This window comes from Papio anubis, chromosome 20, assembly GCF_008728515.1.
Source record: "Papio anubis isolate 15944 chromosome 20, Panubis1.0, whole genome shotgun sequence".
In the NCBI taxonomy this organism is placed as follows: domain Eukaryota; kingdom Metazoa; phylum Chordata; class Mammalia; order Primates; family Cercopithecidae; genus Papio; species Papio anubis.
The window spans coordinates 1,576,738-1,583,454 of record NC_044995.1 but is presented as its reverse complement, the minus strand read 5'-3'; positions in this window follow the sequence as shown (position 1 = coordinate 1,583,454).

Sequence of the window (6,717 nt, the reverse complement as noted above, 5' to 3'; positions counted from 1 at the left end):
AAGATCATACCACCGCACTTCAGCCTGGGCAACAGAGCAAGACTCCATCTCAAAAAAAAAAAGAGAGAGATGGGGTCTTGCTATATTGTGCAGATTGGTCTTGAATTCCTGGGATCAGGCAATTCTCCTGCCTCAGCTTCCCAAAGCACTGAAATTACAGGCATTAGCCACAGTGCCTAACCTTGCCTTTTCTTTCCATTATATGTTTGTTGAATGAATGAGTAGTGCCTTTGGAGACAGAGACTAGGTGGGGAGTGTCAAGATTTATAGAATTCCCATTCTGCCACCTCAGGAGAGAAGGATGACCCAGCCCCACCCCTCTCAGTGATAAATGCTAAAATGTACTTACGACTTGTGAAATGCATGACACAGTACTAAGCATGCTACACGCATGCACATCAGCCCCAGGAGGTCTGTGATGTCTGCTAGCCCGGCACATGGTAGATACTCAATAAATAATAGTTGGTTGGTTATATTTTTGTTTGTTTGTTTTGGTTTTGGATTTTTTTGGTTTTGTTTTTGTTTTGTTTTGTTTTGTTTTTTTGAGACAGAGTCTCACTTTGTCACCGAGGCTGGAGTGAACTGGTACGATCTCAGCTCACTGCAGCCTCTACCTCCCGGGTTCAAGCAATTCTCCTGCCTCAGCCTCCCGAGTAGTTGGGATTACAAACGTGTGGCACCTTGCACAGCTAATTTATGTACTTTTAGTAGAGATGGGTTTTGCCATATTGGCCAGGCTGGTCTTGAACTCCTGACCTCAAGTGATCTACCCACCTTGGCTTCCCAAAGTGCTGGGATTACAGGCATGAGCCACCACACCTGACCTTCTTTTTTAATTTTATTTATTTATTTATTTTTTAGACAGAGTCTGGCTCTGTTGCCCAGGCTGGAGTGCAATGGCATGATCTTGGTTCACTGCAACCTCTGCCTCTGGGGTTCAAGCGATTCTTCTGCCTCAGCCTCCCAAGTACTTGGGATTACAGGCAGGCGCCACCACACCCGGGTAATTTTTTATTTTTAGTAGAGATGGGGTTTCTCCATGTTGATCAGGCTGGTCTCGAACTCCTGACCTCAGGTGATTGGCCCACCTCAGCCTCCCAAAGTGCTGGAATTACAGGTGTGAGCCACCATAGCCGGCAGATAAATATTTGTTGAATGAATTCATTGAATGCTGACAGCAACTCCACAAGGAATGCCTTGGGGCTTGTTTTCCTATTACTTATCTATTAATAAGCATTCGATTGAAATTGTTCCCACACCATACATTTTAAGCGTTTAAAGTTGTATTTAGCAGAGTCAGTGGTTTTTAGCATGTTCAGGGGTTTTTAGCATATTCACAGACTTGTGCAACCATCACCACAGTCAATTTTAGAACATTTTCATCACCCAAAAAGCAAGCCTGCAACCATTAGCAGTCACTCTCCATCCCCCGGTATTAGTTTGCTGGGACTGCCAAAACCAAGGACCGCAAACTGGGTGGCTTGAAAAAACATAAATGTCGGCCGGGCGCGGTGGCTCAAGCCTGTAATCCCAGCACTTTGGGAGGCCGAGACGGGCGGATCACGAGGTCAGGAGATCGAGACCATCCTGGCTAACATGGTGAAACCCCGTCTCTACTAAAAAATATTTTAAAAAACCTAGCCAGGCAAGGTGGCGGGCGTCTGTAGTCCCAGCTACTCGGGAGGCTGAGGCAGGAGAATGGCGTGAACCCGGGAGGCGGAGCTTGCAGTGAGCTGAGATCCAGCCACTGCACTCCAGTCTGGGCGACAAAAGCGAGACTCTGTCTCAACAAAAAAAAAAAAAGGAAAAACAGAAATGTTTTCTCTCGCAGTTGCCAGAGGCTGGAAGTCCGAGATCAATCAGGGTGTCGGCAGGGCTGGTCGCTTTTTTTTTTTTTTTTTTTGTTTGAGATGGAGTCTTGCTCTGCTGTCCAGGCTGGAGTGCAGTGGCGCAATCTTGGCTCACTACAACCTCTGCCTCCCAGGTTCAAGCAATTCTCCTGCCTCAGCCTCCCGAGTAGCTGAGATTGCAGGTGTGTGCCACCACATCTGGCTAATTTTTGTATTTTTAGTAGAGACAGTGTTTCCCAATATTGGCAAGGCTGGTCTTGAATTCTTGACTTCAAGTGATCCACCCACCTTGGCCTCCCAAACTGCTGGGGTTACAGGCTTGAGCCACCATGCCCAGTGAGGGTTGGTTGTTTCTGAGGCTGTGAAAAAGAATCAGTCAGTCTGTAATCCCAGCACTTTGGGAGGCCGAGGCAGAAGGATCATAAGGTCGGGAGTTTGAGACCGGCCTGACATGGTGAAACTCATCTCTACTAAAAATACAAAAATTAGCCGGGCGTGGTGGTGCACACCTGTCATCCCAGCTACTCAGGAGGCTGAGGCAGGAGAATCGCTTGAATCCAGGAGGCAGGGGTTGCAGTGTGCCGAGATCGTGCCATTGCACTCCAGTCCGGGTGACAGAGCGAGACTCCATCTCAAAATAAATAAATAAATAAATAAATAAATAAATAAAATCAGTCTCAGGCCTCTCCTCTGGCTTCTGCGGGTGTGCTGCGCAGTTTGGCGTCCCTTGGTTTGTAGAGATGTCACCCCGAACCCTGATCTTGCCTTCGCCTCTGCATGGCCCTCATTTTTTTGAGATAGAGTCTTACTCTGTGGCCCAAGCTGGAGTGCAGTGGCGGAATCTCAGTTCACTGCATTGCCTCCTGGGTTCAAGCGATTCTCCTGCCTCAGCTTCCTGAGTAGCTGGGATTACAAGTACCCACCACCACGCCCGGCTAATTTTTGTATTTTTAGTAGAAATAGGGTCTATCTATGTTGGCCAGGCTGGTCTCGAACTCCTGACCTCAAGTGATCCGCCTGCCTCAGCCTCCCAAAATGCTGGAATTACAGGCATAAGCCACCGTGCCCTGCCTAAGTTTTATTTTTATTTTATTTTTTGGAGACAGAGTCTCGCTCTGTCACCCAGGCTGGAGTGCATTGGCACAATCATGGCTCACTGCAACCTCTTCCTCCTGGGTTCAAGCGATTCTCTTGGCTCAGCCTCCCGAGTAGCTGGGATTACAGGTGCCCATCACCACGCCCAGCTAAGTATTTTTAGTAGAGACGGGGTTTCACCATGTTAGTCAGGGTGGTCTCAATCTCCTGACCTTCGTGATCTGCCTGCTTCGACCTCCCAAAGTGTTGGGATTACTGGCGCGAGCCACCGCGCCTGGCCTAATTTTTATTTTTTTTGAGACAGGGTCTCACTTTGTCACCCGTGCTGGCGTGCAGTGCTGTGATCTCAGCTCATGGCAGCTTTGACCTCCTGGGCTCAAGCAATCCTCCCAGCTCAGCCTGCCGAGTAGCTGCAATTACAAGCAGTACCACCGTGCCTGGCTAATTCTTTAATTTTTTTGTAGAGACGGGGTCTCGCCATGTTGCCCAGACTGCATTCCCTATTTGTTTAAATCATGGACTACATGGTACAAACGAGAGAGCGCACAAAACACATCTGACTGAGAAAATAATGAAATGGCAGTCCAGGAACCCCCCATCAGCATTAAGACCTAGGCTGTAGCTCCCTGGCCGCACCCACTGTGTCCCCTTTCTCTTGCTCCAGATTCAATCACTCTTCTCAATCTCACGTTACTCATTCTCTTTCTTTCATTATTCTTTTTTTTTTTTTTTTGAGACGGAGTCTCGCTCTATCACCCAGGCTGGAGTGCAGTGGTGCGATATTGTCTCACTGCAACCTCCGCCTCCTGGGTTCAAGCGATTCTCCTGCCTCAGCCTCCTGAGTAGCTGGGACTACAGGCACCCACCAACACACACCCAACTAATTTTTGTATTTTTAGCAGAGATGGGGTTTCACCATGTTGGCCAGGATGGTCTCAATCTCTTGACTTCATGATCTGCCCGCTTAGGCCTCCCGAAGTGCTAGGATTACAGCCTGAGCCACGGCGCCCAGCCGAGTTTCCTCTTAAGAGGAGGAGGCTCTCTTGCCTGTAATCCCAGCTATTCAGGAGGTTGAAGTCATAGAATCATTTGAGCCCAGGAGTCTGATATCAACCTGGCCAGCAGATCAAGACCCTATCTCAAAAAAAAAAAATTAAATTAAAATGTAAAAATTAGGCTGGGTGCAGTGGCTCATGCCTGTAATCCCAGCACTTTGGGAGGCCAAGATGGGTGGATCACTTGAGTTCAGGAGTTTGAGGCCAGCCTGGCCAACATGGTGAAACCCCGTCTCTACTAAAAATACAAAAATTAGCCGGGCATGGTGGTGCATACCTGTAATCTCAACTGCTCGAGAGGCTGAGGCAGGAAAATTGCTTGAATCCAGGAAGCAGAGGTTGCAGTGAGCTGAGATCGCGCCATTGCACTCCAGCCTGGACAACAGAGTGGGACTCTGTTTCAAAAAATAAAATAAAATTAAATTAATTTAAAATTAAAATAATAATTATACACCCATTACAGGCCAACATAAATATTTTATGAAAAATGTATTTTACAATTAAAAAAACAGTTAGTGAAGGGAATGGCATTCTTTTACATTTTTGCAAATCTCTTTAATGTCTAGCTTAATGGAAGATGGCTGGACCTTGGGCCGGGCACCGTGCTTACGCCTATGATCCCAGCACTCTGCAAGGCCAAGGTGGGAAGACTGCTTGAGGCCAAGAGTTCAAGACAAGCCTGGGCAACATAGCAAGACCTCTTCTCTACAAAAAAAAGAAAAAAGAATAATAGAAGAAGATGGTTGGACCTCACGGCTCCTTCTGCATTTGGTCTGTTGTAATATCACACATCAAGCAGCATCTGGAAATCTCCACCAGACAACAGAATGAAGTGAAAAAGACAGAAAATGTCTTGTTATGAAAATTTGTCCCAGCACACCCAAGAGGCTCTCAGGGACCAGTTCTCAGGTCACATCGAGACCTTCTGGGTAAACTTATTTTATCTTCACTATGATGCTATGAGGTGAGTACTAGAATTCAAATATCCTCATTCTACAAGGGAGAAAACAAAGGCCCAGAGAGGTGGAGTTACTTGCCCAGAGTCACACAGCAGTAAGTGGCAGAGCTGAGGTTTCAACCCCACCATTTAGACTCTTTTTTTTTTTTTGAGACGGAGTCTTGCTCTGTCGCCCAGGCTGGAGTGCAGTGGCCGGATATCAGCTCACTGCAAGCTCCGCCTCCCGGGTTCACGCCATTCTCCTGCCTCAGCCTCCCGAGTAGCTGGGACTACAGGCGCCCGCCACCTCGCCCGGCTAGGTTTTTTTTTTTTCTTTTTTGTATTTTTTTTAGTAAAGACGGGGTTTCACCCGGTTAGCCTGTATGGTCTCAATCTCCTGACCTCGTGATCTGCCCATCTCGGCCTCCCAAAGTGCTGGGATTACAGGCTTGAGCCACCACGCCCGGCCAGACTCTTAACCTCAACAAAATCCATGCGTAGGCCAGGCGCGGTGGCTCACGCCTGTAATCCCGGCACTTTGGGAAGCTGAGGTGGGCAGATCACAACGAGGTCAGGAGTTCAAGACCAGCCTGACCAACATGATGAAACCCCATCTCTACTAAAAATACAAAAATTAGCCAGGTGTGGTGGCATGCGCCTATAATCCCACCTACTCAGAAAGCTGAGGCAGGAGAATCACTTGAACCTGGGCAGTGGAGGTTGCAGTGAGCCGAGATCCTGCCACTGAACTCCAACCTGGGTGACGGAGCGAGACTCCATCTCAAAAAAGAAAAAGATCCATGTGTATGTGCAATCATAAATAAATACAGGCTTGGTGACATAGCTCACACCTATAATCCCAGCATGTTGGGAGGCTGAGGCAGGAGGATTGCTTGAAGCCAGGAGTTCAAGACCAGCCTAGGCAACATAGCTAGACCCTCTCTCTACAAAACTTATCTTTCTTTTTTTTTTTTTTTTTGACATGGAGTCCCACTCTCACCCAGGCTGGAGTTTAGTGGCGTGATCTCAGCTCACTGCAACCTCCGCCTCCCAGGTTCAAGCAATTCTCCAGCCTCAGCCTCCTGAGTAGCTGGGACTACAGATGCACTCCACCTTGTCCAGCTAATTTTTGTATTTTTAGTAGAGATGGGGTTTCACCATGTTGGCCAGGCTGGTCTTGAACTCCTGACCTCAGGTGATCCACCTGCCTTGGCCTCCCAAAGTGCTGGGATTACAGGCATGAGCCACTGCACCCAGCCAACAAAACTTTTTTTGAGACGGAGTCTCGCTCTGTCGCTCAGGCTGGAGTGCAGTGGAGCGATCTCGGCTCACTGCAAGCTCTGCCTGCCGGGTTCACGCCATTCTCCTGCCTCAGCCTCCCGAGTAGCTGGGACTACAGGCGCCCGCCACCATGCCCGGCTAATTTTTTGTATTTTTAGTAGAGACAGGGTTTCACCATGTTAGCCAGGATGGTCTTGATCTCCTGACCTCGTGATCCTCCCGCCTCGGCCTCCCAAAGTGCTGGGATTATAGGCGTGAGCCACCGCGCCCGGCTTTCCAACAAAACATTTTTTTTTTTTTTTTTTTTTTTTTTTTGAGACGGAGTCTCGCTCTGTCGCCCAGGCTGGAGTGCAGTGGCCGGATCTCAACTCACTGCAAGCTCCACCTCCCGGGTTCACTCCGCCCGTCTCGGCCTCCCAAAGTGCTGGGATTATAGGCGTGAGCCACCGCGCCCGGCCTTCCAACAAAACATTTTTAAGAAATAGCTGGGTGTGGTGGT